Source organism: Hyperolius riggenbachi, chromosome 1 (assembly GCF_040937935.1).
Source record: "Hyperolius riggenbachi isolate aHypRig1 chromosome 1, aHypRig1.pri, whole genome shotgun sequence".
NCBI lineage: Eukaryota > Metazoa > Chordata > Amphibia > Anura > Hyperoliidae > Hyperolius > Hyperolius riggenbachi.
Window position 1 is genome coordinate 574213389 of NC_090646.1, and position 17806 is coordinate 574231194.

The 17806-nt window shown below is 41.9% G+C and overlaps 1 protein-coding gene across 1 annotated transcript in view; it reads left to right on the plus strand.

Moving 5' to 3' along the window:
- EDIL3 (EGF like repeats and discoidin domains 3) overlaps positions 1-17806 on the plus strand; it is an 888147-nt gene that overhangs the window by 502045 nt on the left and 368296 nt on the right. The gene's annotated exons all lie outside the window — the stretch shown is intronic.

Genomic DNA, 17806 nt, shown 5'->3' on the forward strand with positions numbered 1-17806 from the left:
ACAATCTACTGTACATTCATTTTCATGTAAAAAAAACCCTGAAAAATCCATCACTCCTGAGGGTTGATTGATATCACTAAACCGTGCTAACTCATAGCCGGCCGCGCTAGCGTTTTGCGCATGTTATAACGCGCGCAAATGCGAATTGTTACGTGCAATCGTGCGCGAAAGTGTGTTAGTGCACCAAAATGTGCACTTACGCGTGAAAATATGCATTTGTGCGCAAAAAAAATTACGTGCGTTATAGCACACGAAAAATGCTAGCGTAGCTGTGCTATGACTTAGCACGGTTTAGTGAATCAAGATAAAAATTTAAAAAACGATCATGTTTCTTGACCCCCCCAAAAAGTTTTAATTGTTTCTGTACAACCAATCTTTTTATTGAATTGCCATAAAATGAGGTCCTTTTATTGTATGGTGTTTGGCCACCTCTGCTTTGCGTAACTGTTCAGTGTCAGTGATTCAAATGAGACACAACAGTGGCCAGGCAAGTAGTGATTTGTAAAGCAGAAAAGCAAATTCTGGATACCTCTCCATAGGTTTCCTTTTTCAGGAAGATTGCTAACACATCACACATTATCTACAGTAGGTAAATAATTGCAGTCTCTGATTTAGTGTTTTTATAAATGCTGAACAAAATTCAACATTTTAAGACAGGAGGGAGTCTTTTTGTTTAGGTACAAGCAAAGGACATAAATAGCTGCAAAGCAGCCATAGGACATACACAACCAGAGTCAAGTGAAAAATACAATTTTCAGCCCTAGACTGTGCTGGCAAAAGTAGAGGGGGGAAAAGATATGAGCTAATCCTGCTTGTATGTAGCACAACAAGTACTGTGAAAACACATTTAACCCTCTGGGCGATACAATTATATCGCCAAGGAGGTGGAGCAGCACTATTTTTTTTAAATTTTTAAATTTTTAAATCATGTAGCGAGCCCAGGGCTCGCTACATGATAGCCGCAGCGCAGCGGCATCCCCCCACCCACTCCGATCGCCTTCGGCGATCAGAGTAAGCAGGAAATCCCGTTCAGAACGGGATTTCCTGCTGGGCTTCCCCGGTTGCCATGGCGACGGGGCGGGATGACGTCACCGACGTCATGGACGTTGGGACGTTGGAGGGAGTCCAGATCCACCCCTCAGCGCTGCCTGGCACTGATTGGCCAGGCTGCGCAAGGGGTCGGGGAGGGGGGGGGCTGCACGGCGAGCGGCGGTGGATCGGCAGCGAGCGGCGGCGATCGGAAGTTACACGCAGCTAGCAAAGTGCTAGCTGCATGTAACAAAAAAAATTATGCAAATCGGCCCACCAGGGCCTGAGAAATCCTCCTGCGCGATATACCCCGAGCTCAGCTCGGGATTATCGCTCAGGAGGTTAAAATGTTGTCCTTACGTGAGACTATATGCAAAGGCATATACATTACTTGCTATAGAGAATGCGGCGAGTAAAAGTTAGAGATATCCAAAATTGCACTGCATTCATACAACCATATCTTTCAGAATATAAGACATTCCAGAATACAAGATGCACCTAGGTTTAGAGGGTAAAAATAGGGAAAAAAATTGTCCTTCTGTGTCCCCATGTGTCCTCCTGTGTCTTCCTACTGTGCACCATGTGTCCCCTTCTGTCCGTCCTGTGGGTCCCACTGTGTCCTCTTTTGCCCCCTCCTGTTCCCCTTGTGTCCCCTCCTGCCCCTCTGTGTCCCTGTGTTCCCCCTGTGTCCCCTCCTGACACCCTGCTGGTCTCCTCCTGCCCCTTGTCCCCTCCTGCCCCCCGCTTGTCTCCTCCTGCCCCGTGTCCTCCCGCTGGTCTTCCTGTTTCCCCTGCTGCAGAAGGGGTGGGGCGCTGGTCTCCTCCTGGCTCCCTGTAACCCCAACTGCAAACCCGCAGTTCGTCTCTCTGTTCGTCTCCTCTGCTCCCCTGTGCGTAGAATAATTAGCGGCAGAGTAGCTCAACTCTCAAGCAATTGCAGTGGTGATCAGCAAACCTCCCCTCTTCAGCGCGCCTCCCGCTAGTTCAGCAGAGGCCTTCACTAAGGGAAGCTGCACGGGAGAGGTCTGATGATTGCCGCTGCAATCGCTTGTGGGGTGAGTCGATGCTGCCGCTAATTATTCTACATACAGGGGAGCAGAGGAGACCAGCGGGTGACGGAGGATCACACAGGGGTACAAGGAAGGGAGTTCTCAATGTCGCAGAGGGTTGGCGGTTCGAATTGGTGGGCAATAGTAAGTCGAAGACTCCCTGCCTTTGCAATATAAGATGCAGGGACTTTTTCTCCGCATTTTTGGGGGAGAAAACGTATGTGTTATATTCTGAAAAATACGGTATGTGGGTTGCTTCTAGCTGCATTGCTAAATGTGAACTAACAATTGTATGGTCATGTTTACAACCCGAAGTTGTACCAGACCGCAGTATCCAAACACACTTTCTACAGTGCATTTCTGTATAGCATGCACTTTAATGAGCATGTTACCATAGCAATCTTCATTTTGCAGGAGTTACACAGCGTCCATAGTGTCAACTATGGCAACTACCACACTACCGAACATTCTCCTTCTCCAGAGTCAATAAAATTGTCACTATATTAGTAAAATAGGAAGTGTGATACCCGTGCGTTCGTATATATTAATTGACACACTTAAAGGCACTGTGGATGTGGCATTTTACAGTATTTTGTGTTATTCTTGGGCACAATTGGTTTATAGCTGATTTTTTTTTTAACAATTACATTTACCAGCCCAGTCTAGCGTGAGAAATAGGATTTTGAAATAGGAGTTTGGTTTTGTTTTGATTCTGCCTTGATAACGACACTGTGGCCCATATGCAATTCACTTTTTCTTCTGAATTTCCTCCTAAGAGATAATTTTTCATCTTCTGTTTAAAATAACTTTTCAGCATTTTGCAAATGAAAAAGTACCCAAAAAATTGGTGAATAAGTGCTATAAAATAATTTTGAGTATTTTTCAATTTACTTATTTGTAAGTGGTTAAAAGGGCATTTTATTGACAAAATGTAAAAATATCACCTACCGTTTTTCCCGAATTTAAGACACTGTCTTATATTATATTCTTTTTTTCTTTTGGGGGGGGGGGGGCTTATTTTCAGGTGAGGGGGGCTTTCTCTAAGGAGAGGGATAGATACTTTTAGTGTATGGGGAGGTTTGTGGTCTCTTACCGCATCTTCCTTGTGGCTGCGTCCCCCTTTCACCCTCACGCTGACGCTGTACGCAAGGTCGCCTCTGTGCCCACGCTCCCTTCTCATCATTATCAGTGTGCGCTTGGGACGCATCAGCCAGGCTCACATTGATTATGACGAGAGAGAAGCGCACGCATAGAGGCGACCTTGCGTACAGCATCAGCATGAGGGTGAAAGGGGCCCCATACAGCTTCAATACTCTGCCAGGCACCGCATCAGTTACAAGGAATGGAGGGGGATGCAGCAACAAGGGAGATGTGGTAAGAGACCACACACCTCCCCATACACTATAAGCATACCTTTTAAGCTAGGTCTTATTGTCGGGGGAGGGCTTATATTTCAAGCGTGCTTTAAAAATAAGCTAGGGCTTATTTGCAGGGGAGGTCTTCTTTTAGGGGAAACACAGTAGGAGAAAACTTAGGAAACAAAGTGAATAGAATATGGATCACAGTCCTTTACTTCAAAATATTGGATTTGTGAGGTGTTAAAATGCTAAACCTTACCGAGGTTTCCAACATTCACTTAGAATAGTGAAGCTGGGCTTCCATATTTATTTCCTTTTAAGCAATACCATTTGCCTGGCTGTCTTGCTGATCTCTTTGGCTGCAATAGTGTCAGAATAACCTACCTGAAATAAGCATGCAGCTAATAGAGTTGGACTTCAGTCAGAGCCCCTGATATGCATGCTTTTTCAGGGGCTGTGGCTAAAAGTATTAAAGGCAGAGGATCAGCAAGCCAGCCAGGCAATATGCATTGTTTTAAAGTAATGAATATGGCCACCTCTGTATCCCTCTCGCTTTCGGTTGCATTAGCGGTATGGACGAGCTCAGCTCCTCCATGACCGCGGCGCTGGATTGCTCATGCCCTGGTGGGACGATTTTCACAATTTTTTTTAAACACGCAGCTAGCACTTTGCTAGCTGCGTGTTGTTATCGATCGCCGCCGATGTGCCGCTACCTGCCACATTACAGGCCCCCCCAAGACCCCTGCGCCGCCTGGCCAATCAGCGCCAGGCAGCGCTAAGGGGTGGGTCGGGACTCCCTCTGACGCCATGACGTGGATGACGTTGATGACGTCATCCCGATCGTCGCCATGGCGATGGGGGAAGCCAAACAGGAAATCCCGTTCTGAATGGGATTTCCTGTTTGCTCTGATCGCCGGAGGCGATCTGAAGGGGTGGGGGGATGCCGCTGCACAGCAGCTATCATGTAGCTAGCGCTAGGCTAGCTACATGATTTAACAAAAAAAAAATAATTTAAAAATGTGCTGCGCTGCCGCGCTAGCCATTCTAATAGAACGGCAGGGTGGTTAAGTGCAGTTTCTAAGCACCTCAGCAGTACTTCTGCATGCTATACCACAAGAAGCATAAAACTCTATGGGCCTGCGCTTGCTGCTATGTAAGGAGCGTGTCTTCACTTAGTTACACGCTTTGCGTACATAGCAACACGCATAACTTTAACTGCGGGCGGTACTGTGAAGTATGGTTACCGTGATACTTCACTCGCCGCCGCTACTATGCTAATTTACATAGTTGTAACAATGTAAATTAACATAGCAGCGGCCGCGAGTGAAGTATTGCGGTAACGATACTTCACAGTACCGCCCGCAGTTAAAGTTATGCACGTTGCTATGTACGCAATGCACGTAACTATGGGAAGGCACGCTCCTTACATAGCAGCAAGCGCTGCCGCCATAAGGGTCCTTTTACGCGTTAGTATGCGTTTTTTCCATAGCAGTGCATTGTGAAAAAGATTTTAGTTAAAATGCATATAGTAAGAACTGATCCATAGGAAACCACGGGCATTACTTTAAAAAACAGTTTTCTTTACTTATAACTGAGAGCAACTGATTAAGTGTAAAATGACCCTTAGGCTGGAAAAGAGTGCACTCCTTCACATTAAGCTGCTCTGCTATGCAGCACAGTTTGATGAATGAGGTCCATTTCCAGTGTTTCTCAAACCTGTCCTCTTGACTCCCCAATGGTGCATGTTCTGCAGGCAGGCTCACCTATGCACAGGTGGAGTAATTAGTGTCTCAGCTCGGTGGATTCCATGTAGCTGAGACATTAATTACCCACCTGTGCATAGGTGAGGTTGCCTGCAAAACATGCACCGTTGGGGAGTTACAAGGACAGGTTTGAGAAACACTGCCCTGTTTGTTGATATTCTGCTACAACGCCAGGACACGTTTAACCATATTTCTCAGAATTCAGCTTCATGTTAATATTTTCAACCCATACCAAGTGCTTACAAATCCCCCATGTAAATTATTCTTAATGACAGCGAAATCTATGGATAGTTAAGAATATAAAAATGATTCACACAGTGTGACACGTAATCTATATGTTTCTGGAGCAATGTTGTGTAAAGTTCCTTGTTGGAGTTAAAAGCAATACGATTTTGTCATTTTGATGTTCATCTCATTTTTGTGACAGGATCTGATAAGGGCGTTCATGCGAGTGATCATACGGCCGAGAATCGATAAATTGTACACGACATCAATGATTTGCTTTTTACATGTCATGCTACAGAACTAATCAATAACCAATTAACCCGAGGAGTGAACAATGAAGCTGTTATCCATCCAACTGCTATTGTCATCAGAACTTGCATTTAATTACTTCCTTTTTTAAAGATACTATTACTTGCAGTTTTCTATTTTATTCTAGTTGATTAAGCAATAGGCTTTATGTTTGCCCTTCATGTGTGTGCAGCAATTATGCACCCTTATTAAGAGTTTTAGGAAATGATGTATGCATAGTAATTGTGGACCGTCTTAGTCTTTGCCCTTGCAGCTATCCTTAAAGGGATCTGAGCACCCAAAACAAATAAATGTGGGGGGTTCATAAATGGAGTTGGCCATGGAGGGGGTGACAGGCCAGGTGACAGGCATTACTTAACTTCAGGGGGCTGCTTTCGTAGCCCCTTATCTGTTTACGCTCCTCCTTCTCCAGGTAGACCCGCAGTTGCAGCAGATTGAGGTGCATGTGGCAGCGTCACATTTAGTGATGGTCATGTCTAGGAGAACTCATGGAGAAGCATGTGATCAGTTTGGTCAGGGGATAGATATGTAATTCTCTGATTTGCTAGGCATGTTCATATGCTAAAGCAGGATGTGATCACAGCAAATCAGAGCTTTGCAAATCTATTGGCTGATCAAACAAATCACATTTCTCCATGGGTAATCCTAGACATGACTATCACAAGTTGCGTGTTCCTAGTTGCCGCAGTGCATGGTGGGACATGTAGTCCTTTGATGTGAGTTCATCTCCTGGCCATGACTTGTACTCACATCTAAGGACTACATCTCCCAGCAGCGTTCAGGCACTTGGGAAACACCGCCACGGAAGGCACTTCGGGAAAACACCACCACAGCCGCTTGAAACTGTGCCACCTGCTGGTGTCCCTGGGGAAGATGGCAGAGCACATAAAGATCTGGGGCTTGGAAAGCAGCCCCCAAAAGTAAATACACCCCCCTTCCACCTCTCCTTCAAAAGCCATAGATCAGGCTCACATTTCTTACAAGCGTATTGTGATTGCATATCATGATTTGCCATGTACAAGGTCTTGCACATTGCACATACACCATTTATGCATTATCAATGTGTTAACAATGTTGACTTCCTGTTTGAATGTCTTAAGCAGTTTGGCTGAACTGAACAGCAGTCAGAGTTCTATCCAAACAACTTTTTCTATCAAATCATCACACAAATAAGTAACCAGTAAAAGAGGAGCTGGGAGGAAATATCAGGAATACTTTCCTCTGGGCACAAGGTTGTTCTTTATCACCTCCTTCCACTGTATTTAGTGGTACAATGATTGTGGTTCGATCAATGCTCAATCAATTTCTTATTAAATCTATTGAGATTGAGTTTTATGTGTGTGTGTGTGTGTGTGTGGGGGGGGGGGGGGGGGGGGGGGTCACATTGCCATATTGGACTGTAATTAACCTAAGTAAGATATTCCTAGCCTTAATCTAATGGTAGACATACAGGGTTAATGAAAACCTGAATGAATACTATATTGTCAAGTTGACTCAAATCAAACTAGGCAAAAGTACAATGGGCCCGATCCAACTGACAATGGCCCATATGCAATTCACTTTTTCACCTCAGTTTTCTCCTACGAGATGATTTTCCATCAATTTAAAACAACTTTTTAGCACTTTTCAATGGAAAAAGTACCAAAAAGTAGGTGAAAAATTACTGTAAAATTATGTATTTACTTATTTATTGTATTTATTTTATATAGTTATATATTTTATGTATTTATATGTATTGTATTGTATTTATATATTTTATGTACTTTTTTCAGGTATGTTTTGTTACTTTTTCAATTGCAGAGTGTTGAAAAGTTATTTTAAACAGACAAAACTGTTTAAACTTAGAAGAAAAGGTGACTTGGAATGGGCCAAATATATTTTAAAACCATAGATCGGAAGGACTATCTATATTTTTATATTAAATTGAGATCCTTTCAAATAGGTTAAATAAAATTCAAATCTGTGTGTGTATGACCAGCAAGTTATTCATGCAAGCAAAAAATATTTTGTGGATTTCTTTTTGGAGCGAGTGACCTTTACTCCAAACTATATATTGTTGCCATGGTACCCAAGAAATGAAGTTTTCGCTTTCTGACAATATTAGCAAACCATAATTAAATACAAATTAAATTCGAACATTATTTTTTGAAATCATCATATTACAAAAAGTCTTATTTGACAGTGATAAATGCTATCTTCTTTTTTTTTGGATTGCAAATCTCAATTGCTACTTTAACAAGTAATAGAAAGTGACAATCGGTTTTGGAAAGGTAAATATATACAGCTGGAAACCTTTGTTAGTAGCAGTTTAATGCCACCTAAAACTGATGTTCCGTTTTTTCGCGGACAGATTCTTTGGAGGCTTCATTGATGAGATTAATCTGTAGTGATTTGTTTTTCCTCCACCTTCCACCAGACAATAAAGAAGGTGTCACTCTCTGGTGGCATTTCCCAGCTATTTGTGTTTCCAGCATTATGAAGTTGGCCTTTAAATATATTGAAATGAATTAAGCTACAATTCTGATGAGGTATGCCCAGGGAAATGGATATTAGAAAACCTCATAAGGCAGTGATAAGGGACATCAGAAATTGAGCTAAGGATATGTGTGTTTATGGGGGACATCTAGTGGTGTTTTAAGTCTTCTTTTATCCAGTACACAGATTTATATTAAGCTAGACATGCACTATTAGACATCGGACTCAATCCCAAACCCTGAATCTAATGAAAATCTATAAAAAAGAGTGCTGTACAAACTTACAATTGTCAGCCCCCCCCCCCCCCCCCCCCCCAAAAAAAAGAAAGAAAAAGAAAACAATGTTGTTGGTATTATAGTTTTTGGATGACTTGCTTACCTCCAGTGGGAAATAATTAAAACTTACAGGATATGTGAGATGGAGACTTTGTTGAATGTGAGTTTTAACAGGGTCAACCACCTTTATCAGGTATGTACATAAGTGCAGCACATCCATCAGGCCCAAAACCAACAGCTTGTTAATTGGGTGTATCCTCCTCTATGAGGTAAGTCACTTGACCTTTTGGGAAGCTACGTGGCACACTTATGCACATGCCCCCATTCTTCTTGTGCTGCTGATGTGAAACAGCTGTTAGCTGCTCTGTTCATCATGGGAGACCCACCTTGCTTACACCCCGTTTGTTACACACCTTGTTTATTGTTTAAATAAGGTCTTTTGCAGTTAATGTGGAGCCCTGCAGTTCCACTTTTTGTTTTTCTGCTTGTTACCTTTTGAACGGTTTTTAGTTATTTTATACTTTTTTGCGGGTACACCCTTCCCAGTCTTCATGCTATGAGATAGGCTATTCAGGTTATATTGTGCAGAGTTTGTGTTATGTTATGCTTGAGTTATAGTGCATTACGGGTGGGGTCGCGTGTGCTAAGGAGGAACTATACACCACTCGGCGTGCAGGAATCCAGCGTGGAAGGTCCGGCTGCCAACAGAGCGCCAATCCGGAGTTGCGCACGGTGGAGAGCCCATCTAAACTCTATGCTGTGATCATCTGCTGCAGATTGTGAGTGCAACGGATGTTTTTAACTCTATTTTAATAAACAGTATTACGCTATGCGAAGTGTGTATGCTTATGTTTTGAGGATTAGAACATCTCGTGAAGTATATCGCTTTCCTTGTGAGGACTGTCCATAGCCAGGGTGAGTGACTAGAACCTCTCTAGTGGGGGTCTGTGAGAGTGGGCAGAAACCTCTGTAGTGGGGGTCTGTGTGAATCTATTCCAGCTGCTAGGGTGCATTGTGAAGAGGTGGAGCCAGTGAGCTAGGAAGGGGGCTGAGACCCTTCGCTGAGTCCTATGGGAGAAAATCGCTTTACAAATGTTATTGTATTGTATTGTATAGTGCTGACTCCCGTGATAAGAGTCAGTATATCCAGTGAGTGCGGTTTTGATTTGCAAGTGACTCTGGAGTGACATATGCCTTTACCAATGGTTTTGGAGTAATAGATGGTGGAAGATCACTGGACTTTGATGATAGAAACTGTATAATATTGGGATAGCGCTGCTGTTAATTTTTGCATTGGTTTGGTGGGGATGTGGTGATCCTTCACAGTAGGCGCAACTCATCGGAAGATTGTTTGTGTGAAGAAACAACTGGCACTTTTAATTTGTTTGTTTCTGCTGGCGCAGTGTTCAAAACTTTTCGTGTAGTGCATTACTACACAACCCACGTAGTGGAAACTTGCCCTTAAAGCCCTGTCGTAGATGTACATCTGCACAAGCGAAAATTTCATCCCACTGCATACAGTATGTTCTCTTGTTCTGCATTCTTCTCAATGGTTAATAAATCCACACACGGGTGTCCAGATGACTGGCTAAACTTTTGCTTTACTTATAAGAAAAAGTTTTGTGGAAAATAGATCTATCCATATGAGGTTTTAATAAGCATGTCCATATTTCTTTTATTATGCAAATCTGAGCCCTCTTGACACCACCTCACATGAGTTCCATTATAAGTTCCTTTCACTTCTTTAATGCAGTGCCATTAATTCTTTGGTATCTTTTATCATGCGTATATTAAAGCACTCAATTTTTACTTGTCACCTTTGTTATGTTTGTATTATGTTGTTCCCTTAATTGAACTAAATTGACCATTGTGACTGTGATCCCAGCTGTAGCTGTCATATCCGACCTCAGGGATCACGGGAAGAAAGGAGACCACTGTAATTTTACAGCCATTACTGTACACTTAATTTATATACTAATATTTAACTTGAGCAGGTCATTTAAGCAGGCTGGGCTTTTTGTTGCATTGAAATAGTCTCGGAATATGTTCTCTCTGCTTTCCGTAGCTTAACAGGAGGGAAAGTGTTTAGTTTATGAAAAGCATTCATCAGAAGATTGACAATTTAATGAAAATGTATATATATATTCAAACAGGCTTATCCTAATAATATTTACTATCTTGACACAACAGGCAGTACATCTTTGTCCTTGGGTGTTATGGCTTTCAGCAGTCTTATCAGGATGCGCACACATGTGCATGCTAATGGTGGGGTGCGCCTATGTAAGCAAGCACATCAAAATGCTGATAAAGGCGCGCAAAGCGGTGCTCACCATTGTCATTATGGCTATGCTGTTAATAACCAGTCTGGTCATGGGCTGCAAGACTGTAATGCTGATTCCCACCCATTGATCAAAGTCAGTAGTCGACGATTAACTGATATGCCAGAGATTATTGAAGACCGGTTTGATAAAGCCTTTACTTTATAAAAGCCTGCACATCATTGCCCGCTGAGTTTATAACAAAGAGTGAGAGAAAAAGCGGCAATAGACATTTGTACTCTGAAACTCTTATTACTAAAGAAAGTCACAAAGCTTAGCAAAATAGGTTAATCAACTTGATAATTAAATTTATAATGCTTTGCAGTTATAATCAAATCTCCAGCCTTGCCATAGCGCTGGCTGCGCTGCTTTCTTTCACTAAGACTTGGTTCACACTCTGCCGGACTAAATTGCAAATATGCCTCTGTTGCCCACTTGTACAGCTCCAGGGTTTGCTGCAGGGTCCGCTGCTACTGCAGAGCAGATGTTGGCCAATCAGTGATGAATAGTACAAGTCAGATTTGTGTGTTGAGGAAATACAAAATACAAAAACAGACACAGTACAAATGGGTCAAAAGGATCCAAATTGATACGTGTGAACCAGTATCATGGCTTCAACCCATGCAGTTTGAGGCCCAGCAGTAAACATTAGTTCACACTAATTCCTCTTAGTGATGATCGTAATCCGCTAATTACGATTACGCAAATTTTAACGTTCATTTTTACAATTTCGCCTATATGTAATTCCGATTTGTGCATTGCACCAATTTCGTACAGTCATTCGTAATTTTGTGTAAAATTATGTGTCATTTTCATGTAATTTCAGGCCAATTTTGGCAGCGAATAGCAAAGCCCCCATACATGCTATTGATGCCAACATTGCTACATCTGTTAAGGGCAATAGTGAGTACAAGTCAAAATACAAATTTTCCAAAAATACCTTGTGGTTTTTGAGAAAATCAATTTTAAAAATACAATTAAAAAACATTTTTCTTTGTATTTTTAAAAACAATTTTATCAAAAACTAAAACTTTCTTTTTGAAAACATTTTTTTTGACTTGCACCCACTATTCTCCATTGTGTCTACATTATGCTAGATGTTGAACATAACTTACTGTATGTTAGGCAAGTGCATTGTGCCTGCTGGATTGTGTTGAGACATGCCAAAGTAGAATTGCTGAAGATATTGTCCCCCAAGTCCATATACCTCTAGTGGTATACTGTAACTAAAGCCAGTTCATCATCTAATACAGGGGTGCCCCCACTTTTTCGGCTCGTGAGCTACTTTAAAATTCGCAGAGGCCAAGAGATCTACCGACATTTCAAATGCACCCAGACCCCCCCACCCCCACCCGGAAATGTAGTTAGGTATAGGCCCCTTCAGTATAGGTTAGCTAGGTATAGGTCCCTTCAGTATAGGTTAGCTAGGTATAGGTCCCTTCGGTATAGGTTAGCTAGGTATACGTCCCTTCAGTATAGGTTGGCTAGGTATAGGTCCCTTCGGTATAGGTTAGCTAGGTATACGTCCCTTCAGTATAGGTTGGCTAGGTATGGGTCCCTTCGGTATAGGTTAGCTAGGTATACGTCCCTTCAGTATAGGTTGGCTAGGTATAGGTCCTTCAGTATAGATTAGCTAGGTATAGGTCCCTTCAGTATAGGTTAGCTAGGTATAGGTCCCTTCGGTATAGGTTAGCTAGGTATACATCCCTTCAGTATAGGTTGGATAGGTATAGGTCCTTCAGTATAGGTTAGCTAGGTATAGGTCAAGACAAAAGACAAATAACATTTATATTGCGCTTTTCTCCTTGCGGACTCAAAGCGCCAGAGCAGAGCAGCAGCCACTAGGGCGCGCTCTATTGGCAGTAGCAGTGTAAGGGAGACTTGCCAAAGGTCTCCTACTGAATTAGTGCTGGCTTACTGAACAGGCAGAGCCGAGATTCGAACCCTGGTCTCCTGTGTCAGAGGCAGAGCCCTTAACCATTACACCATCAGCCAACTGCTTCAGTATAGGTTAGCTAGGTATAGGTCCCTTCGGTATAGGTTAGCTAGGCATACGTCCCTTCAGTATAGGTTGGCTAGGTATAGGTCCTTCAGTATAGGTTGGCTAGGTATAGGTCCTTCAGTATAGGTTAGCTAGGTATAGCTCCCTTCAGTATAGGTTAGCTAGGTATAGGTCCCTTCGGTATAGGTTAGCTAGGCATACGTCCCTTCAGTATAGGTTGGCTAGGTATAGGTCCTTCAGTATAGGTTGGCTAGGTATAGGTCCTTCAGTATAGGTTAGCTAGGTATAGCTCCCTTCAGTATAGGTTAGCTAGGTATAGGTCCTTCAGTATAGGATAGCTAGGTATAGGTCCTTCAGTATAGGTTGGCTAGGTATAGGTCCTTCAGTATAGGTTAGCTAGGTATAGGTCCCTTCAGTATAGGTTAGCTAGGTATATGTCATTCAGTATAGGCTGGCTAGGTATAGATCCTTCAGTATAGGTTGGCTAGGTATAGGTCCTTAAGTATAGGTTAGCTAGGTATAGGTCCCTTCAGTATAGGTTAGCTAGGTATAGGTCCTTCAGTATAGGTTAGCTAGGTATAGGTCCCTTCAGTATAGGTTAGCTGGGTATATGTGCCTTCAGTATAGGATAGCTGGGTATATGTGCCTTCAGTATAGGTTACCTGAGTATATGTGCTTTTAGTATAGGTTAGCTGGGTATAGGGCCGGGCACACGTTTCAACCTGCTTCCCTCGGTGGCGTCCTGGTCTTCACTCCCTCAGCTGCGGCTGCCTGGAGGGCAGATACGAAAATTCGGCGGCTGAGGGAGGCTCCGGTGGGCAGCGTGAGTGGAGTTGAAAGTTTTGCTTCTCTCCTCCCCTGATTGGCCGCACCTCTCTCCTCCCCTGATTGGCTGCGTCTCTCTTCTCCCCTGATTGGCTGCGCCTCTCTCCTCCCCTGATTGGCCGCGGCTCTCTCCTCCCGATAGGCATCGCGATCAGAAACTGCGTTGCAAGCTGCTGGCTGCCAAATTCAATTGGACGCGGCCATGAGGCCGCGATCTATCGATCAGGTGGTCACGATCTACCGGTAGATCGCGATCGACCTATTGGGCAGCCCTGATCTAATAGTTTTGTAATCAGAGGACCAAATAAGAAAATATTACAAACTAATGTAAACATTTTGATCTGAGGAAAGTTAGCTTTCATGTTCTAGGGGTTTTGCTGTACCTGGTGTTTGCGTTGCATTATCACCAATATTCAGACTGGAGGCATAACTATAAATCATGGGGCCCTCCAGAAAATAATTTATCTCCCCCCCCCCCCCATCATGTTCACACTTCTTTCTCCATCTTCCTTTGGGGACATCCACAGCTTAGGGTCATAAAACAAGCTCATAACAAGTGTAGCCACAACACCTGATTTGAGGGTGGTAAAGTGAGTAGTTGATGCCCCCCAAAACTCTGGACCCTCCTGCAGCTGCAGGGCCTGTGTCTCCTATGCAATGTAACCTGTATCAGTAGATACAGCATGAATTCTTTTAGCAGGGTCAGATTTCTGGAAAGGTCTCTAAGGCCTAAGCCTTGGGCAGATCTTAGTGAGGTGGCTGGACATGGAAGGGGAGTACTGAATATGGAAGAGAAGGCTACACATGTAAAAGAAAGGCTGCAAATGGGGGACAATACATGGAAGGTGTGCTTAAAAGACAAAAGCTGCTGTACATGGGTGTTACACACGGAAAAGTGAGTTGCACATAGAGGGTGGCTGCCACACATGTAAGGAGAACCACAAGGAAGTTAGCCTAGGGGCAGAATAAGTTTAAATCTGGTCTTGAGTTTTAGCAGGTTAAAAAAATGATACACGTGGAAGCTTACATTGTTTTTGATAGGGATTATTGTTTAAATTCTGCAATTTCCAAATTGAATGCATGTTCCTACTAGAAACAGCTGGCATAAATGGAGAACAGCCTGATTATTTAGCAAAATGGCATTTAAAGTGGGTGGACCAGGACCACAAGGAGCTGAAATTTGAAGCACAGCACCAGTTCTTTTATTACTACAAAAAGGTGTGCAGCCTAAAAATAATCTGCTACAAATAGAAAAGGCACAACAATCTTGTTCACCACTGCAAAAGTGTTTTATTTAACAAGGTTTACTATCCCCCAACAAACAGCTGGCTTTAGATAGATAGATAGGTAGATAGATAGATAGATAGATAGATAGAAAGAATGATATTGCCTAAAAGTCAGAAGTAAACAATGATCTAAGAGTACAATACATTTTAAGCAATTGGCTTTTGAAAAAATTCACCCACAATGTATTATTATGAATCAGGCAAAAATGGCAACGAAGATTTGGGTGCTGCCAGAGCCACCATAGGCCATAATGTGAATTACTGCTATGGCAGCGCTCAGCCAGTAATTTGGACGTCAAAAGATGGAGCAGAGTTATGTCTTTCCCCATGGTAATTAACGCTGCCATGACTTTAGCAGGAGCAGGGTGAACCATTCTTCGGCTTTATCCTGCAGCCAAATGTCTTGGCGCCTTAATTACATGTTTGCATATTATAATTATGCACCTATAGGACACTAAGTTCATTATTGTTTCACTAAGGGGTGTGTCCACAAACCATTGGTAAAGTTGTAATGTACAGAGACAGCACAACACTTTTACTGGTACTTCTGACATTATGGTAGCCTGTCTTGAGCACTTAGTGTCACCCACATTACCTAAATATACATGTTGACAGGGTACCATGCTACCTAAGTTACATGGGTACATAAATTGGTGCTAGACTACGATACATACATAGACATATAACTATGGTAAGGATTAGATTGTGAGCCCCTCTGAAGGACAGTTAAGTGACAAGATAATATAATATGTACAGCGCTGTGTAAAATGTTGGTGCTATATAAATACTAATTAATAAAAATATATAGCATGGTTGCCTTTTTTTTGTTAGGAATATGACCTTACATAGTTTCAACTCTTGATGATTTTATATCTAGGCATTATAACTTGGCATCCAAGTCTTAGATCCTACCCAAAAAGTAGTGACAGTGCAAGGTCCACTCATACCCTAGATACATATTCAAACATATAACATTCAAATCACAAATACATACAGACATGTACAATACGTACAGTCATGTATATAGATATATGCATACATATATGCAGATTTGCATACTGTAACATCTACCGAGGTGCCTACAAATATAGACAAATATGCATAAATACACATACATTTATATAGCAAGATAGAACTACAGTATAGCTGCAGTGCTGGCCACAAAGATATCTGATTTGGAAATATATTCATTGCAAAAAGTGTAGATATGCAATAAAAATAACTTATGCATTGCTAATTATTTCAAATGTACTATCATGAGCACTAAAGAGCTTGGAAACTGAATAAGGGCTTTATATATTGAATATAGTTGGCATTAGTTGTACACTATTTCAAGCCCTACATCAAAATATTTGGACTGCAGATTTGCTGAGTTGAAAGGTCAAAGTAAGGGTAAGAATACTGAGCAAGAAGACAATCTGCAGATGAGAGCCTTTGCTACATTTTCCCTAAGGTTTTTTCATCCTGACAAGCGGCAAAAAGTACTTGGCAGTCTGGGCACTGGGTCTTCTCGTAGCTTTCAAATTATTCATCTTCGCTTAACCTTTTCCACTCAATTATTAGCTTCAAATCTGTACGGCTTGAACAGATTGTTGGAATATTGCTAACTGGGTGAACCATGACCTTGACTGGTTGAGTTGTTCTCTATAACCTCATTACTTTAGCTTTAAAGAAAGTCTAAAAGTCTAAAAAAAATATGTTTATTCCATCTAGTGTTAAAAATATAGCTTTTATATTTGTATTTGTCAATTTGTTAAATATTAAGTACTGCCTACAAATATGTATTATTTGAAAGTCCACCAGGGGGAGTTTGAAACACTTAAATTTTTTGAAAAAGTTTAAAAATCAATCAATACCAATCTATAGCTGCTGTCTAATCAGATAATATGATGGACACTAAGTAGTGATTCACAAAAATAAATGTACGGACCTATGTCCTTTGTAGGCAGCATTAGAGATGTGCTTCAAGGCACTCAGCTAATGCTGTAGTTTATTCCTGGAAAACTCATGAAACAGCGTAAAGGTATCAAATTAGATCAATTTTCTTCCTGTAGATTCAATCACTTTGATAGGATCTTCTGGTAACCTGTTCAAGGTAACTTTGACAATCGATAAGCTTTCAGATAGTTTATAGTGATGTTCATGTCCAGGAGTACTTATGGAGAATAGAGCATGTGATGTGTTTGATCAGCTGATAGATTTGCAAACCTCTGATTTGCTGTGATCATATCTTGCTTTAGCACATGATCATGACTAGCAAATCAGGAACTTACATATCTATTACTTGACCAGACTGGTCACATGCGTCTCTAAGAGTTCTCCTAGACATGACCATCACTAATAGTTGATTGAATGATTGAATGGCAATGGTGGTAAATCGGTAGATTGGTGTTGATCAAGTGGCTGCGTACTTTTGTACTGCATCAAAAAGGCAGTGAATTCTACTGAAATCTCTGAATGGTACAACAAGGTAATATGTGTCTCCTTCCCAATTATGGAATTAACATTTTACTTAGTTAGGGTGCAATTGACTCCTATACATAGCTATCCTAACATGGTTGCCCTCTGTATTACACATATAGACAAAATTAAGCCACCTAATAAGCCCCAGGGTTGAGGTTGAAAGGTTGAGCTGTGCGTCTTTAAACTACTACAATTTAGTAAATGAACAAATTCATCCTGAACCTAAATGAGCAAGAAGCTTCATTCTATGCTTATGGATGTTCAAGCCCCCCAGTTTTATAGGAACAATATTAATCTCATAGGCTTGGCCCCTTTTACACTAGACCATTTGCATTGTGTTGCATTATCCTTTCTGCATGCAGGGTAATGCAACAGCAAATAAAGTCTATGGGACCTAGTACACTTACCTCGTCGAGTCGCGTTGCACCA